Below are 19,424 nucleotides of genomic sequence, written 5' to 3'. Positions count from 1 at the left end.
TATAGAATTGTACACTTGAAACCTATTTAGTTTTACTAACCATTGTCACACCAATAGATTTAATCATTAATGTTATTTGATCTCTAGCTATACTTTTATCTTCAAAACAGATCAAATTTACTTTTATATTAAATCTATTGGTGTGACCATTGTCACACCAATAGATTTAATATAAAAGTAAATTTGATCTGTTTTGAAGATAAAAGTATAGCTAGAGATCAAATAACATTAATGATTCCAGCAATAGTAAAACAAATTTTGGGAATTTCTTTAGACTTTGAAATAAACTGATGAATAATTTTTTCTATAAGTGAGGACCACAGCAATAGAGTAATCTCTCATACTTCATTCAACTAGGCATCACTTTTCCAGAATTCTCAACTACCTTCAATAAGGTAGAAAAAAGTAAAATAAGCAAAAACAAAGCTAAATAAAATAAACAACAACAACAACAAAACCATTTCAAAGAAGCCAAAGTGGCTATCATGATGTCTACGCTATAGTGTAACTTAATTTACTCATAAAGTAATTTCTAATGCTAATACTCAGTTACCATTTTTAATTTAGACAATGTTAACAATCATGATTTAGTGGGACTCTTTGGGGTTTATTCATTGACAGCAGGAAAATTTCACCTGGGGGACAGAAGAGACCAGGTAGGAAGAGATAAATTATCCAATACCATCACCAGAGGACATGCCATGTTTCCTAGCCATTAAAACAATCCTTCTCCATATAAGCCTAAGTTCAATCACCAAATATGCCAATCATCCTCATGATCAACTTGTTGATTGGCCAATTGACTTAAATGTCTTTTTTGAAAACTATTTCTTTTTGGTTTTTGCTTTGTTTTCATTACAGCATTTTGAGAAATGTTCAGTTTATTTCTGCCTTTGCTCCCTATTGCTATAGCTGGTGAATGAGAGGCAGAAAGAGACAGTGAGACTGAGGATATTAGAAGAATGCATTCAAAAAATATGCTATTTCTTTGTGTATAAAAAGAACACATGGATATTTTTCAAGATTGTTTTATAATGGTTACATTCACAAAAAATCTTAATATTCAAGAGCATAGTAAAGAATGTATTCAAAAATATATTTAAGAACATAGTTTCAATGTATTTACTATATTCAAGGAGATATTGAAGAATATATCTGAGTTTACTCAAGAATATATTCAAAAGTATATTCAAGGGCCAGCCGAGTGGCACGATGGTTAAGAACTGGCTTGGGATGCCAGAGGGCCCTGGTTCAGATCCCACATATGAGGGCCAGTGACACTGCCCTCCACAGCTAAGATGCTGAGCAACAGCTCAACCTGGAGCCGGGTGGTGATGGCGTAGGATGCAGCCCCTGTGGCAGTGGGTTGCCATGGGCTACCGTATATAGCCAGCAGCCAGCGTGAACGGCCAGCAGCTGCAGTGAGCGGCCATGCAGAAGCCGGCAACTGATCTGCCTCACCTGGGAAGAGCGTAATGATGGTGCCAACTTGGGCCAGTGAAGCAACATCCTCCACAACTAGACTGAAGAACAAAAGGACAGCAACTTGTCTGTTCCCCTTTCTCCAATTCCCCAGCACTGTTCCCATCCCAATTCCCCAATAAAAATCTTTAAAAATAAATAAATAAATAAATTGTACCCGTCTCTTTTTAAAAAAGTATATTCAAGGATATGGTCAAAATGTATTAAATGTACTTAAAATATATTCAAGAATATATTCTTATTAGATGTCCTCAGGAGTGTAAGTTTCTGATGAAGTATGTCACATCTTTTATGACATGAAATTTCGCAAGTGTTCCACACCAGAAGAAGTCAAGAAAAGAAGAAAGCTGTCATTTTTTATCTCAGTGCAGACAAGAAGTGCACCATTGTAGAAGAAGGCAAAGAGATCTTGGTTGGAGATGTTGGTGTGACCATAACCGACCCTTTCAAGCATTTTTGTGGGCATGCTTCCCGAGAAAGATTGTCGCTATGCTTTGTATGATGCAAGCTTTGAAACCAAGGAATCCAGAAAAGAGGAGTTGATTTTTTTGTGTGTGGGCACCAGAGCTAGCACCTCTGAAAAGTAAAATGATCTATGCGAACTCCAAGGATGCAATCAAAAAGAAATTTCAAGGCATAAAACATGAATGTCAAGCAAATGGGCCAGAAGACCTCAATCGGGACTGTACTGCTGAAAAGCTAGGTTGATCCTTAATTGTAGTATTTGAAGGATGCCCTGTGTAGAACATTTAGTGCCACAGATCGAAAGCTTCCATGTTTCATGTTATTTTCTTGCTCTATAAGTAAAGCAAATATATTTAGGCCATGGTCTCACTGAGGGGGAGCTGTCTTACCTGCTGTTAGATAAACTAAATATTCTATAAACATGTGCAAATAGCCTTAAATAAATCTAAAATCTAAAGTTTTATTGGTGTGAAATTAAATTCCTATTGGCCACATGCTTATTTGGGTGAGTTAGCTTGTAAAGATTGCTAAGCTCATAATTTTTAATAATGCAGATCTCAAAACAGTACAAGATCATATGAAGATAATTATTGCATTTTTGTTAACTTCAGCAATTACTTTGTTTCTTTAGCTTAGAGAATTGGTTATACCTGGTTATAATTTTGGCCCAAATTCTTTATTCTTTCTTGAGCTACACTGAATAATGGAAAATAATTCTCACATCCTGTAATAACACTAATATACTAACTACAGTAAGATTAAGTAAGGTGGTCCTTTAATTCTACCAGATGTGTAATGGAGACGGTCTCAGAATTGTGTACACTTATAATCAGTGCTGATCTTGCAAAGCACTATTTCAAGCATGTAGTTGGAATACAGGAAACAACTCCCTACACGTGGGGTGAGCTCTCCACTTACTAGTTGGGAGACTGTCCTGAGAGTGACCGTGCATCTTGCGAATCATGGTGTGTCCTCAGGAGAATGTGCAATATCTTGTAACAACCAATTATAATGCAAATTAGGGCTACATTGTAATATGTTTTGTTCATGAAAATGATGAAAAGTTATATTGATAAGCTGGGACACTAGTGATATCTGTCTCCTTCAGAACTTGTTGCTTCTGGTATATAAGATGTGGAAGAACACTAGATATGTTTATCCTGGGGCCTGGGACAACTTCTTAATCTCCTTGAGTAGTTTGTCAACTGTATGTGGAATTGGGAGCAGATATGACAAGTGATGACACCCACAAGAAAGCCACTACCTGATGACACTTAGGAGTGATTGTCTTTAACACCACAGGCATAACACTTTGAACAATATACAGATGCACAAATAGTTGAACTTAGAAGTAGCTTTATTGGCTTTATGTAATAAATGAAGCATTTTAAATTTAAACAAAAAAGAATATATTCTTCACAAATACATTTTCCTTCAATAATTTCTTCCTACGTGAGCTCTTTTTAAGTATATTTAATTATCAAATGATTATATTTTCCTTGTTTATATATTCCTATTTGTGACACAACATGATAAAAAATGAAAGTGAAACCAAATTATGACTAATATTTGTCTACTTTCCTTCTTTGCCATGGTCCATCATAGTCTTGACTCAATTGAAGAGTAGATGTTCACAAGGCAACAGAAGGCTAAGCTTCCTTTACCTCCTGTCAAGATGAAACTACAGAAAACATCACACTACATATACATCACAATGTAAACACATTGTCTGACCATGTACAGTAGAATTCTATGGCACTGAATGTCACTAATATTACTAATCGATATCTTAATAATAAATATTAACATGAACATTTTGCATAATTTTTGAACTAGAAATATTTTACTAAACATAGTTTATTCATCTCATGCCACATACATTTATGACCTGACAACCAGCCCAGTATAAGAGTGAGTTCTCAACATTTCTGGTCAAGATGGTGGAGTAGGTAAATGCTGTGCTTCCCTCTTCCCATGACCACATCAAAATTACAATTAAACTATAGAACAATGAACCTGGATAACCATCTGAATATTAGCTGAACAGAAGTCCTATAACTGAGTATATAAAGAAGAGGCCACATTAAGACTGGTATGAAGGGTCAGAGATGTAAACTGAGTTTACCCCATACACACATGTGGCTGTTGAGAATCAGGAGGGATATCTCAGATGCAGAGGTCCCCACTTAATAATGAGGGGCCCTAGCCCTACACTTGGTTCCCTACCCTACAGCACCAGTGCCGGAAAGAGGAGCCCCTACATCAGGCTGTGAAAATCAACATTCCATCTGTCCATGAGACAGAAGTCTGCTGAAAACCCAAGTGTCCTTTTAAAGTGCCCACACACAGACTCACTCACTCTAGGGCACTCACCCTGGGATCAGACTTAGGGACATAGGCTTCAGAGACACACAGGGAGACTTCAAGGTGAGGGCTAGAGGGACAGTCATCATTATCCCTTTGTTTAGATGTCCTTCCTCATAGCCAGCAGGCAGGCACCATCTATCCTGTGTTGAGCCCACCCTTACATGGCCACATTTGAATCTGCATTAGTTTGGTGAACTCCATTCACTCCACACTGATGACTCCCTGAGGCCCCACCCCACCCACATCTTGCACTGCCAGAGGCTCATTCTATGGCAGGCAGCGAGACATGGCCCTTGATGAGGTCTTTCTTAAAAAAAACTCTCAAAGATCTGCAGGCCACAGGTGGGTGGCAGCTGGTCTAGGTGTGCCATGAGCCTTTTGTTCACTGACCCCAAGCTCAGCACTGGTGCCAAACCTGAATCTGCATTCACCTAGTGATCACCACTCATCCCACACTGATGAATCCCTGAGATGTCAACTCAACCAACTCGCATGTGACCCAAGTCTCATTCAGTGACTGAGACTTACAGGAAGCTGGCAGGCAGGGGCAAGCCTCAGGGCACTCAGTGAATTTTGCTGAGCTGCCCCAGGCATGGTACTGATGACAAGTGGACTTGGTTGCCAGCATGTCCTCTCAGACATGCCTCTACATCCAGCACAGGCAGTAACCAAACATGGAGCACTTTGTAGCTCCTACCAGGTAGCCCCAGGCTGGACACAGACAACAGCTGTCCTTGGCCTGCACCAGAGACCTTCCTAAGAGGCTCCAGAAACAATACACCTGGTGGCCAACCTCAGAGAACAACAGAGTGCCACTTGATTAGCCTCACAAGAGGCACACACAATGGGTAGTCTTGGCAACCACCAGAGCCTGCTGGAGTGAATCCCACTTCATGGAATCAACCCCTGCACAGAAGTTCAATATGCCATGGTTGTGGCCAGTCTTCCAAGTCAGTCGTCTGAATGACAATCTCACCCACTGCCATGCCAACAGCAAGCAAGGCTCAACTACAACAGGAAAACACACACAACACATGCAATGGACACTTCTGGAGGACACTAATCAGATGATGAAGGAAATTGCACCATTGGGCTCCAAAGGACATGTATGACCTAACGCCACCCTACTAAAACTTGGGGACATAGCAGATCTAACTGATACTTATTGGGTTGTCAGAAAAGTTGTGACACATTTTTGCAACAAAAAACAGAAAAAAAATATGTCATGGCTTTTCTGACAACCCAATAGAAACAAGCACAGAGCGGGAGACAGAGAAACATGTCTCAAATGAAAAAAAAGTAGAAAACTCTGGAAAAAGAACTAAATGAAATGGAGGCAACTAACTTACAGAGACAGAGTTCAAAACACTGCTTATAAGGATGTTCAAGGAACTCAGTGAGAATTTCAAGAAACAGATAATAAATATAAAAAGGATGTAAAAAACATAAAAAAGAACCAGTCATAAATGAAGAATGCAATAACTGAAAAAAAGAATACACTAGAATGAATCAACAGCAGATTAGATGAAGCAGGGGATCGAATCAGTGACTCGGAAAACATGGTAGCAGAAAACACCCAATTGGAACAACAAAAAGATGAAAAATGTAGATAGTTTAAGAGACCACTAAGACAACATCAAAAGTACCAATATTTGCATCATATGGGGTCCAAAAGAAAAACAGAAGGAGCAAGAAATCATGAACCTATTTCAAAAAATAATGACTAAAAAATTCCCTAACTTGGCAAATAAAATAGATATACAAATCTAGGAAGCACAAAGAGTCCCAAAAAGATGAAACCAAACAAGCTCTAACCAAAATATATCATAATTAAAAAAGCCAAAGTTTAAAGACAAAGAAAGGATATTAAAAGCAGCAAGAGAAAAACAGTTAGTTACCTACAAAGGGGCTCCCATAACACTATCAGCTGATTTCTCAACAGAAACTTTGCAGGCCAGAAGGGACTGGCACAAAATACTCAAAGTGGTGAAAAGCAAAGACTTACAACCAAGATTACTGTACCCAGCAAGGCTGTTATTTAGAATCAAAGAAGAGATAAAGACATTCCCAGACAAGACAAAGCGAAAAGAATTCATTACCACCAACCCACTATTACAAGAAATGTTAAACAGACTACTTTAAGAAGAAGACAGGGGAAAAAAAAGAAGACCAAAAAATAAGTCATAAATTGGCAATAACTATGTATCTATAAATAATAATTTCAAATGTAGATATATTAAATGATTGAATAAAAAGTCATAGGGTAGCTCAGTGGATAAAAAAAAAACAAGACCATATATATGTTGTCTACAAGAGACCCACCTCAGATCAAAAGATGTAAATAAACTGACAGTAAAGATATGGAGAAAGTTATTTCACACAAATGGAAATGAAATAAAAAAGCTGGAGAGTAATACTTATATCAGACAAAACGGGCTTTAAAATGAAAACTATAATAGAGACAAAGAAAGACGTTACATAATGATAAAGGAGTCAATCCAAGAAGAGGACATAACCCTAGTAAACATCTATGTACCCAAAACAGAAGCACCTAAATATGTGAAGCAAATATTGAACAACATGAAAGGAAAGATCGGCAGTAACACAATCATAATAGAAGACTTTAACAACCCATTGACACCAATGGACAGATCTTCCAAACAGAAAATCAACAAGGAAACAGTAGCCTTAAATGACACACTAGACCACATGGATTTAATTGATATTTCTAAAGCATTTCACTCCAAAACAGAAGAATATACATTCTTTTCAAGTGCACAGGGAATATTTTCCAACATAGACAATATGTTAGGCCACTAAACAAGTCACAGTAAATTTAAGAAAATTGAAATCACATCAAGTGTCTTCTCTGACCACAATGGTATGATACTAAAAATCAATTACAAAGAAAAAAAAGAACACACATGAACACATTGAGGCTAAAAAACATGCTACTACACACTGAATGTGTTAACAACGAGATTAAGGAAGAAAAAAAAAGATACCTTTAGACAAATGAAAATGAAAACACAATGACCCAAAATCTATGGGGCACAGTGAAAGCAGTCCTTAAAGGGAAATTCATAGCAATACAGTCCTACCTCAAGAAACAAGAAATATCTCAAATAAACAATCTAACTTTATACCTAAGGGAACTGGAAAAAGAACAGCAAACAAAGGACAAAGTGAGTACAAGGAAGGAAATTATAAAGATCAGAGTGGAAATAAATGAAACAGAGGCTAAAAAATCAACACAAAAGATCAATGAAACCAAAAGCAGTTTCTTTGAAACCATAAACAAAATTGAAAAACCTTTAATTAGACTCATCAAGATAAAAGAGAGAGGACCCAAATAAATAAAATTAAAAATGAAAGGGGAGAAGTGAAAATGGACACCACAGAAATACAAAAAAAAATTAAGAAAATACTTTGAGCAATTATATGCCAACAAATTGAACAACCTAGAAGAAATGGATAAATTACTAGAAGAATACAATTTTCAAAGGCTGAATGAAAAAGAAACATAAAATCTCAACAGCCCAATTACTACTATTGGAATCAAATCAGTAATCAACAAGATCCCAACAAACAAAACTACTGGACCAGATAGATTCACAGGTAAATTTTACCAAACATTCAAAAAAACATTTTAACACCTATTCTTCTCAAACTACTCCAAAAAATTCAAGAGGAGGGGAGGCTCCTAAGCTCATTCTATGAAGCCATCATTACACTGCTTCCAAAACAAGGAAAAAGACATCACAAAAGCATAAAATTATATTCTGAGTCCTTGATCAACATAGATGCAAAAATCCTCAAAAAAATCTTAACAAACTGAGTACAGCAGTACATTAAAATGATCATAAACCATGATCAGTGGATCAGTGCAATTTATTATTGAAATGGAAGGTTGGTTCATTATCTGCAAATCAATCAACACAATACACCACATAAACAAAATTTTTTTAAAATCATGTGATCATATCACTAGATGCAGAAAAGCATTTGACAAAATCCATCATTCAATTATGATAAAATCTAACAGCAAAGTGGAACTAGAGGGAACATATCTCAACATAATAAAGACCACATATGACAAACATACAGTTAACATTTTACACACAGGGAAAAGCTAAAAATATTCCCCTTAAGATGATGAAAAGACAAGAATATCCACTGTCACTACCTTTATTCAAATAATACAGGAAGTCCTAGCAACAGCAATCAGAAAAGGCAAACAAAAGGAATCCAAACTGGAAGAAAAAAGCAGTAAAACTGTCATTATTTACAGATAACATAATACTATTATAGAAAACCCCAAAGATTCCACCAGAAAACTATTAGAACTGATAAATGAATTTAGTAAAGTTCAGGATAGAAAACATTATTCAGAAATCTTTTGCAATTTTATACACCACTAACAAAATAACAGAAAGAAAAATTAAGGAAACAAACCCATTCAAACAAAAGCCCTGGACCAGGTGGCTTCACAGGTGATTTTTACAAAACATTGAAAACGAATTAATACCTATTCTCCTCAAACTATTCCAAAAAATACAGAAGGAGGAAAGGCTCCCAAGCACATTTTATGAGGCCACTATTACTCTGATCCCCAAATCAGAAAAATATATTACAAAAAAACTATAGGCCGATATCCCTAATGAATATAGATGCAAAAATCCTCAAAAAGATACTAGCAAACGGAATTCAGCATCACATTAAAAAGATTACACAGGGCCGGCCAATTGGCGCATTGGTTAAGAGCTGGCTTGGGACACTAGAGGGCTCTGGTTTGGATCCCACATATGAGGGCCAGTGACACTGCCCTCTACAGCTGAGATGCTGAACAACAGCTCATCTTGGAGTCATCAGCAATAGCGTAGGCTGCAGCCCCTGCTGCAGGAGGTTGCCATGGGCTACCGTGTGTAGCCAGCAGCCAGCGTGAGCTGCCAGCAACCGCTGTGAGTGGCCGTCCAGAAGCCAGCGACTGATCAGTCTCGCCCGTGAAGAGCACAATGATGGTGCCAACTTGGGCCAGTGAAGCAACATCCTCCACAACTAAACTGAAGAACAAAAAGGACAGTAACTAGGCTGGCCCCCTTCCCCCAATTCCCCGATGCTGTTCCCATTCCCCAATTCCCCCAAAAAAACTTTACAAAAAAAAAAAAAGATCATACACCATGATCAAGTGGGATTCATTCCTAGTGTGCAAAGTTGGTTCAATATCCGCAAATCAATTAACGTAATACATCACATTAACAAAATGAAAAATAAAAATCATATGATCATATCAATAGATGCAGAAAAAGCATTTGACAAAATCCAGCAACAATTTATGATAAAAACTCTTCACAAAGTGGGAATAGTGGGATCATATCTCAACATAATAAAGGCCATATATGATAAGCCCACAGCAAACATCGTACTCAATGGGGAAAGGCTAAGAGCTTTCCCCTTAAGATCAGGAACAAGAAAAGGCTGCCCAATTTGACCACTTCTATTCAACATAGTTCTGGAAGTTCTGGCCACAGCAATCAGACAAGAAAATGAAATAAAAGGCATTCAAATTGGAAAGGAGGAAGTAAAATTGCCATTGTACGCAGATGACATGATACTGTATAGAGAGAATCCCAAAGACTCCACCAAAAAACTTTTTGAACTGATAATTTAGTAGGGTAGCAGGATACAAAATTAACATTCAGAAATCAGTTGCATTTGTATACACCAATAATAAACTATCAGAAGAAGAAATCAGGAAATCAATCCCAATTACAATTACTTCAAAAACAATAAAATATCTAGGAATAAATTTAACCAAAGAAGTAAAAGACCTGTACTCAGAAAATTATAAGACATTGAAGAGAGACATCAAAGAAGATACAAATGAATGGAAATACATACCATGTTCATGGATAGGAAGAATTAATATAGGTAAAATGTCAGTACTACCTAAGGCAATATATAGATTCAATGCAATTCCTATCAAACTACCAAGAACATTTTTCTCAGAAATAGAACAGATAAACTGAAAATTTATATGGAGCCATAAAAGACCCCGGATAGCCACAGCAATCTTGAGAAATAAGAACAAAGTGGGGGCCGGCCGAGTGGCGCGATGGTTAAGAACTGGCTTGGGACACCAGAGGGCCCCGGTTCAGATCCCACATATGAGGGCCAGTGACACTGCGCTCTACAGCTAAGCTGCTGAACAACAGCTCAACCTGGAGCTGGGCTGCCGTGAGTCGCCTGTGATGTCGTAGGCTGCATCCCCTGTGGCAGGGGGTTGCCATGGGCTACCGAGCCAGCAGCCAGCGTGAGCGGTCAGCAGCCGCAGTGAGCGGCCATCCAGAAGCCAGCGACTGATCTGCCTCATTTGGGAAGAGCGCAATGATGGTGCCACCTTGGGCCAGTGAAGCAACGTCCTCCACAACTAGACTGAAGAACACAACGAAAGCAACTTGTCTGTTCCCCTTCCCCCAATTCCCCAGCGCTGTTCCCATCCCCTCAATTCCCCAATAAAAATCTTAAAAAAAAAAAGAAGAACAAAGTGGGAGGTATCACGCTACCCGACATCAAATCATACTAAAAGGCTACAGTAATCAAAACAGTGCAGCCATTATGGAAATCAGTACGGAGATATCTCAAAAACCTGGAAATGGAACTATCATATGACCCAGCAATTCCACTCTTGGGTATCTCTCCAGAGAACCCCAAGATGCTAATTCGAAAAAATATATGTACCCCTATGTTTATTGCAGCACTATTCACAATAGCCAAGACTTTGAAACAATTGAAATGCCCATCGGTAGATGACTGGATTAAGAAACTGTGGTACATTTATACTATGGAGTATTACTCTGCTATAAATAAAAATGAAATCATACCATTTGGGTCGATATGGATGGTCTTGGAGACTATTATGTTAAGTGAAATAAGTCAGTTGGAGAAAGACAAATACTATATGATTTCACTTATATGTGGAATCTAAAAAATCTGAATGAACGAGGAAAGTAAACAGAAGTGGTCTCAGAGATATAGAGGAACAACTGATGGCTGTTAGTTGGGAGGGGTGGTGATGAGGAAGATGGGGAAGGGGTTAGACAGCATAGATTTACAATGTGTCACTCAGGAAAGGTAATAATGGGTTAATGTTGCAGAATAGTCAGTTTTGTCTCTAATGTGGAGAACTTTTTAACTGTGAGAGCTATACAGAGGTGGACTCTGTTCCTTAGATAATTAAAAACTGTCCCTGCAAGTGAGCAAACAGACATGACAACACAAAATTTCAGGTATTTCTCAATCTTAACCAGAAAGGTGCCTATTTATTCAATAAACACAAATACAGAGGAGATATTTAGGGGATCAATACATTAAAGATAAAACCCATCAGTGTTACTTGTGTCAAGTGCCTAGAGTAAATTAAGTTTTACAACTTCAGCAGACTGTCATTTGAAAGTTTGGCAGTGACTAACAAATTGAATTACCATACTACTACATCACTCACAAAAGTACTATTGATAGTGACAGAGGGATATTGAATTTAAATTATTATTTTTTATTGATTGAAAAGCATGTCTTAACCAGGAAACATGTAAAAAAGTGCTGAGATGTTAGACTTAGATTTTAACTCTCATCGAGAATGATGCCAAAAAGAATATGTTATATAGTGGGAGACTGGAAAAGAAAGAGACTAGAGATGAAAGCTGGGGGCAGGAGGTCCACCCAATGCTGATGGCAGAGAGTGGCCTCATTTATTATTTATATACAGCTTTTACAGCAAAAGTAACTTTTTTGGGTAGGGTGTTTTTGGGACCTTGAGGGAGTAGCCCTCTCTCTCCTCTCGGGGAACAAATTCCTTGGAGGCAATCTTTCCGAAGCCAGACAAAACAAAGTATAGCAAGCAGAAACTGTTAACAGGATGGCCTTCCACTCTGTAGCTTTCAAGGCCATTGTCTATTTTCGCCTCAGCAGCCAACCTTCCCACACTGCTCATCAGGGCCTGAGAGCATGTCAGCCTGCCAGCTTTGAGGCTTAACCCTTACTGCAGACCTCCGGCTCCCTACATGAGGCCAGTCACAGGGAGAGACTTCTACAATGGGTGTATGAACTGGGCCTTGTTTCAACCCCCCCTCAGTCTTTTATTCATTTTAATTCTATAAATTTAGTATGGTTGCAAGTGTAGGGGATGATGACCATTCTTGACTGCTTCCTGCTGAGAGTGGGTGTCGTCCTTGCCTATGGGCACTAGAGTTCCTTGCTTATTCTCTCTAGAGGAGCCAGAGAAAGAGGAGAGCCAAAAGGCATTTAATGGACATCCCAGGTGGGGCACAAGTAGAGAGGCAAAAATGAGCAGCTCCAGCAGTTCTGTTTGAAGAGGAGCTTAAGGTCTTCAATTGGCTCACAGGAACAGGAGTGACAGTCTTTCTTCTGGGAGAGTCCTGTGGAGACCTAAATGAAATAAGTTTGGTTCCAAAAAAGTGGAACCAGCCACTGACTCTGAAGCCCAACAACAGTTGGGGTGCTTGGAAGGACTGCAAAGGGTCCCTTCCATTTAGGAGCTAACTGGTCTGTTAGAGAACCCTCCCCCTCTAGGCTTCTAACAGTACTTGGTCCCCTGGCTTTCCGGAGCTACAGTGTGTAGAGGGGTTGATCTGGGGGAGGTGTCAGTTCCCCATATTTCCTAAGTGACTGCTGAACCTCTCCCCCAAGTTAATAACATAGGACATAACAGAATTGAGGTCAGAATCCAAAGCAATGGGCAAATCAGAGCCAGGGCTTAGAGGTCTCCTGAAAAAACTTTTTCAGAGTCCTTTTTAAGTCTGACTTGCTCATTTTACCTTTCCTCTAGGGTATAAGCCAATGGTGAGGAACAGGCTTGAGTATGAGCCCAAATTTAGGGGTTTTATTTATCCACACAACCGAACAGGTCTAGAGGAAATAGGTCCAGAGTGAGTGGTTAAGACAGAACAAATGTCTCCCATATCAATCAGGAAATTAACAGGCTTACCTGCCATGTCAAGGGTCACCCGCGGTTCCTCCCCTGTGATGAGAATTGCCTTTTTCCTCTGGGGAGCTGCTGGGCACTTTAGGTCCATCAGTTAATTACAGCCATTTGCAGAGAAGGAGTTGGTCCCCACTCCCTTCAGAACAGGGGACACTCCCTCCCTCTTCTAGTGCCCTTTCAGTTTGCACAGGGGCCCGGCTGCTTTGCAGGATTAGGACACTCATTACACCATTTGTCTGGGCTTACCCATCCAAAGCCTCTTCTGGGGTTGCTGGGGTGGCCCTGAATTGGCCCTAGCCTTGGCCTATCTATTAACTGTAGCCAAAAATCTGGCCCGCCTCCAGCTTCATCTCCAGTCTCACTGTACCTTTTTTCCCCATTTTCCCTTTCTCAGTTGTTAAAGACAACTGAGCTTCTTTACATTGGCCTATATTCTGACATTGAGGAGGGCACATGAACTCTAGCAATCCTAAAATACAGAAGTTTATTCAACTATTAGCAAAACTTAGTTTTTAGATTTACATTCCTTGAGCAACTAAATACCTAATTAAGACAATATAAAACAGAAACTTATTTTGATGACATATATAATCTTTGCTTTTCAGGCAGAAAAAATTTTCATAATATCAGTAGTAGACTAATAGGCTAACAAACTTGGTCTTATTTAGCAGAGGGAGAAAACTAATTTTGTATCAGCTTACTTTCAATACTTAAACTTCTTAATTAGTCACATTTAGATTAACCAACATATAAAAGTATCTCAAGATTTTTCTTCACAAACCTTTTATGACTTTCCTCGTCCCTCTTAGTTTGTCTCCTCTCATTCAGAAATAACCATCCTTAGGACAAACTACTTTCTTTCAGTTCCTTCAAAAAATGCGTTTCCAAACTTTATACCTTCCTTGAAAACATACATCATTTCCTTTCATAGTAATTAGAATCCAGAACCTTAATATTTTTTTTCTTTTTTTAAAGATTTTATTGGGGAATTGGGGGATGAGAACATCGATGGGGAATTGGGGGAAGGGGAATAGACAAGTTGCTGTCATTTTGTTCTTCAGTCTAGTTGTGGAGGATGTTTCTTCACTGGCCCATGTTGGCATTATCATTGCACTCTTCCTGGGTGAGGCAGATCGGTCACTGGCCTCTGGACGGTCGCTCACAACGGCTCTTGGCAGCACACACCGGCTGCCAGCCACTCACGCTGGCTGCCAGCCACACACGGTAGCTTACGGTAGCCCACTGCAGCAGAGGCTGCAGCCTACACCTTCGCCGGCAACTCACGGCAGCCCAGATCCAGGTCGAGCTGTTGTTCACCATCTCAGCTGTAGAGAGTAGTGTCACTGGCCCCCATGTGGGATCCAAACCGGGGTCCTGTTGCTCAGAGCTGGCATCCCAAGCCAGCTCTTAACCAACCCGTCACTCAGTCAGCCCAGAACCTTAATTTCTTGACAACTAAAAGCAAGTAACCCATACTTCCATTAGCAAATTCATAAATACATTTTGCAACCTTTACAAGTTCAGGTTTTTGTAATAAACTACAAGATATATTTATTAACAGATCTTAATTTATCTTTTAGCTTTCCTGTGACAAGAAACCATAAAGTAGGTGAACTCAAACTGATCCAATAATTAATATTACAGCATTGTTATTTTGTAATACCTAGATATTCAATAATTTTTAGCTTAGTAAAACTGAAATCTTAAGTTACCAGCAGATGCTGAGAAACCACGTCTCAGCATCCACATCATAAAATTATTATTGGAAAGTTTAGTCTAAAACCTTATTTCAGTTAACATTTTATTAGTTCTTAATTATGAGACTTCAAAGGTAATTATTACTCAAGCTATTTTCTTGACAAATTTTGTAACAGAGATAACATATTTTTTGTAAACCCAGGTAAAACAAAAGATACAATATGTGATGTTAATAGACATATCTATCCAAAAGTTAAACCAGCCCTAGTATCAAATATTTTCATAGGTCACTCGATCCTGAAAATTACTTGGGTTTGTTTTTTATTATTCAAATTTTATATAAGTGCTTATTTCCTTTTTCTTTAAGCCAATCACATATTATAAACTGGTAATACCATCCAGAAGAAAAAAACACTACATTATATATAAAACACAGACAATCACAGATATCAGAGATCATATACATATAAACCAAATTATTAACAATTGCACAGAGGACCTAAGTACTTACAATTTCCCCTACAATTTTAAAGAGGCTGAAACAAGGGGTGGAGGGTCTGGCTAAGTTTAGAGAATTAGCCACTTGGTTTTAGTACAATGTGATATATAGGTGATGTATTACCGAATTGCACACCTGAAACCTATGTAAATTTACTAACACTTGTCACCCCAATAAAATTTAATTTAAAAAAAAGTGTTTCTTCTTTTTCTTCAGTTACTTCACCTTCAGGCATTCATGGTTATAAGTGGATTAAGGGATGGGTGGAGTCCCCTTTTCTCTGAACTATCAGTTTACTTCCCTTCTTTTCAGAGTCTAGCATAGAGACTTATACATAAGAAATTTCATTCTATTTCCCAGACTTCTAACAGAACAATTCCAGTTGCAAAATATTATAATAATTCAATGAACTATCGAGTGACCAGTACTCTCCAGAATCTAATATATACATTGGCCAAGCAGTACTGTAATAGAACATTAATTTCTTTTTGGTTAATGGCTCATAGCCATAGTTTTGACAATGGCCTAATACCTTTGCCCAATGGGCTCCTGGCCAGGATTGAAACCTTAGATCCCATTACTGAGCTGGAACAAAATGGCCATATTTAACACAGACTTAAACACAAAGACAGATCAAAGTATTCCCCAGATCTGACAGACAAAAAACAGAAAAACCAGACATAACTAGGTGCCAGATTTGGATGAGACATCATTTTACTCCATATGCATGGTTCATTGACAATCAGACAATCAGCTAGTGGGCTAAAACCAGAAACCAGATGTGGCCTTAAGACCACCAAATGCCCAAAACCAGATGTGGTGGCTTTTGCAGTGCAGTAGATGGGTCCCACTTTCCGGGAACAGTGTTGCCAACCAAAAGTATGCTTCCAGAACTAGAGCAAGCTTGCAACCAGAGCCCTTTACTGGTGGGGGTATTATGCCTTGCTGGATATTGCAAACTCACCTATTGGCACCAATGCGTCAGTATGACCCCAGATGGCCCTCAAAGAGGAGCCCCAGATGGTGAGTACAAAATCCTCCAGCTGCGCACACTGGGGCCACCCCACTTTCTGAACCAGTAAACAGAGGCAGAAAACTGAGCAAATGCTTATTCTATCCCAACTGAGCAAAAAGGCATCCATGATGTGTGGGTCCTGGCACAATCGCCACCGTGGTGAGCAAAATCGCTCAGCAGCTGCTTCCAGAGGTCAGACTTGTGCCAAGGAATCTGCCCAGTCCTGGGCAGCCCCCCAAACCCTCCACAAGCCAAAAGACTTACCGAAGGAGCCCTGAGGCTATCTCTTCTTGGTTGCCAGAGACTGAAACTGGAGGCTAAATGAGTCCAAGGCTTGTGCTGTCTGCACTGCTCAGCCAATAGATCGACACAGGAGTTGAGTCATAGAATAAGCATTTATTATCAGAGCACTTGTGCTCTGAGAAGACAGTGGGTTAACACCTCCAAAAACTGCCTTTAATCTCATTTTTAATTAAACAAAGACAGGAATATTATTCCATCCACCTCAAAACATACACACACACACACACACACACACACACACACACACAGTTTACATACATGGAATTTATAGTTGCAGAAACATCTATCTTAATTAATTTGGGGTACTTTTTTTGGTGTCCTGCAATTACTTTTTTATTAAATTTATTGGGGTGACATTGGTTAGTGAAATTATATAGGCTTCAAGTGTACAGTTCTATAATACATCATCTACATATTGCATTGTGTGTCCACCACTCAGAGTCATGTATGATTGTTGGTAGAGCTTGAATATTAAGCAGCTACCATTGAGTCTCAAGCAAGGAAGTTTCTATGCAGCAGAGGAGCAAATAGCCCCAAATAAATAGCTATCACCTGGCTAGCTATACCCACTACCCTTTTTTAGCTTAAAGCCTTGCTACTCAAAGTTTCTTGATCAGCACCACCTATGAATTTGTAAGCAATGCAGAATCCAAGGCCCATCCCAAGTCTACAAAATCAGAACTTGCATTTTAACATGATATCCAGGTGATTTATGTGAAAATTAAAGTCTGGGAAGCACTATCTTAAGTAACAGCATAGTCCACATTTTAACAGCACTGAATGAACTCTCAAGCCTAAGGGACTTAAACTGCTGGACAAATCGGTTTAAGCATTAAGGTGCTTCTACTGGGGTAGTCTTGGAATATAATACAGTGCCAGAAACCTAAGAAAGTGTAATCAATATGTGTCTATTGTTCAATTTAAATAATATTTGTTGAGCATCAACTATGTGTGCGGCACTACACAAATAATTCTGAATACATCATTGAGAGAGACCTCCTGAGGCTTAGAGTCTAGTGCACTGTTTATGAAAGAGGTGCCACTGCATAAAAAAATTTAGGTAGTGGGTGTATGTCTTTAAAAAGCAAATTCCTGAGACTCACCCCAGAACAGCTGAATCAGCATCTGAATAGAGACAGCCTCAGGCATCAGCTTTTTAACAAGCACCTCAGGAGACTTTTATGCACACTGAAGTCTGAGAATCACTCACTTAGTGGATTTTGGAAGATTAATAAATAAATGCATTTATTCAACAATTTTATTGTGTCCTCCTATGTGCTAGGCACTGTTTCAGGCATTAGGGATACAGCAGTGAATGAAATTCCCTGCTTTCACAGAGTGCACGTTGTAAATGGAGGAGGAAAATAATAAAGAAACAAACACATATGTCAACTAGTAATGAATTCTATGAAGAAAACTAAAGCCAGGGCTAGTTAGTAATTGGGGGTGCTATTTCATATAGGGTGGTCCAGAAAGACCTCTTTATAAAGGTGATACTTGAATTAAGACCTTAATGAAGTGAGGGAATGAGCCATGCAGATATCTGGGGAAGAGTTTTCCAGGCAGAAGGAACAATATGGATGGGCAAAGACCCTGTGGAGGCAAAGTGCCTGATGTATTCAAAATTAGAAAAGAGGCCAGTAAATGCCCCAGGGGAAAATTATTGGAAAAGAGTCAGAGAGGTAATATAGGTGTGGGAGTATGGCCAAGTCCTGCTGGGTTCTGTACGCCATTCTAAGGACATTGACTTTTATCCTCTGAGAAATAAGAAGCTACTGGAGAGTTTTAAGCAGAGAAGCAAAATGATATGATTTATGTTTTTATATGGTTTACTTTGGCTGCTGTGTAGAGAACAGACTGTAAGTAGTGTATTAAGGTAAAGTTAGGCTGCTATAACAATGAGAGTCAAGATTATGATAGCTTAAAGAACAAAGGAGTTTGTTTTTTCTCTTACTTATCTTTAACATGAACAGTTTAGGTCCTTTGAGCAAGTCTATTGTCATGGTAATTCAGGGACAGAGATCCTTTCCAAGTTGTTGCTCCACCATCACCTAGGACCTGGTCATGTTCTGCAAGGCCAAAGCCAGATTTTCAAGTTATCCAGGTTCCAGCATACAGAAAAAGATGACAATGGTATAGAGGAAGCAAGCCCAATTCTCAGAAGCCTCTGACTGAGAAATGGCACATATCACTTCTGCTAACGTTCTATTGATGAAAACACAGTTACTTAGCCACACCTAACTGCAAGCAATGTTCGGATATGTAGTCTAGCAGGACAGTTGTGCATTCAGTTGTATTTCTTTGGCTATATAAGAAGATTCAAATGAGTTTTGATGGACAGCTAGTAGTGTCTGCCATAGAGGTCAAAAGCATAAATAGGTAGATGTTGCAGTCTTTCAAATGAAAGATGATGGTGGCCTGGACTAAGGTGGTAGCAGTGAAGGTGGGGAGGATTGGATGGCTTATGGATATAGCATATTTTGAGGGATTTGCTGATAGACTGGATGTGGGTGTGAAGTCAAGGATGACTCCAAGAGTTTTAACCTGAGTGATTTAAAGAAAGGAGTTGAATTAATAATTGGATGAAAAAT

General features: G+C 38.9%; 1 pseudogene; it reads left to right on the top strand.

Moving 5' to 3' along the window:
* Positions 1 to 1,727: 1,727 nt before the first annotated feature.
* LOC109376844 (destrin pseudogene) lies at positions 1,728 to 2,226 on the top strand (annotated as a pseudogene).
* Positions 2,227 to 19,424: the final 17,198 nt, after the last annotated feature.

The sequence above is a fragment of the Hipposideros armiger genome, unplaced genomic scaffold (genome assembly GCF_001890085.2).
Source record: "Hipposideros armiger isolate ML-2016 unplaced genomic scaffold, ASM189008v1 scaffold_1220, whole genome shotgun sequence".
Classification (NCBI taxonomy): Eukaryota; Metazoa; Chordata; class Mammalia; order Chiroptera; family Hipposideridae; genus Hipposideros; species Hipposideros armiger.
This window is presented reverse-complemented; position numbering and strand designations above follow the sequence as displayed.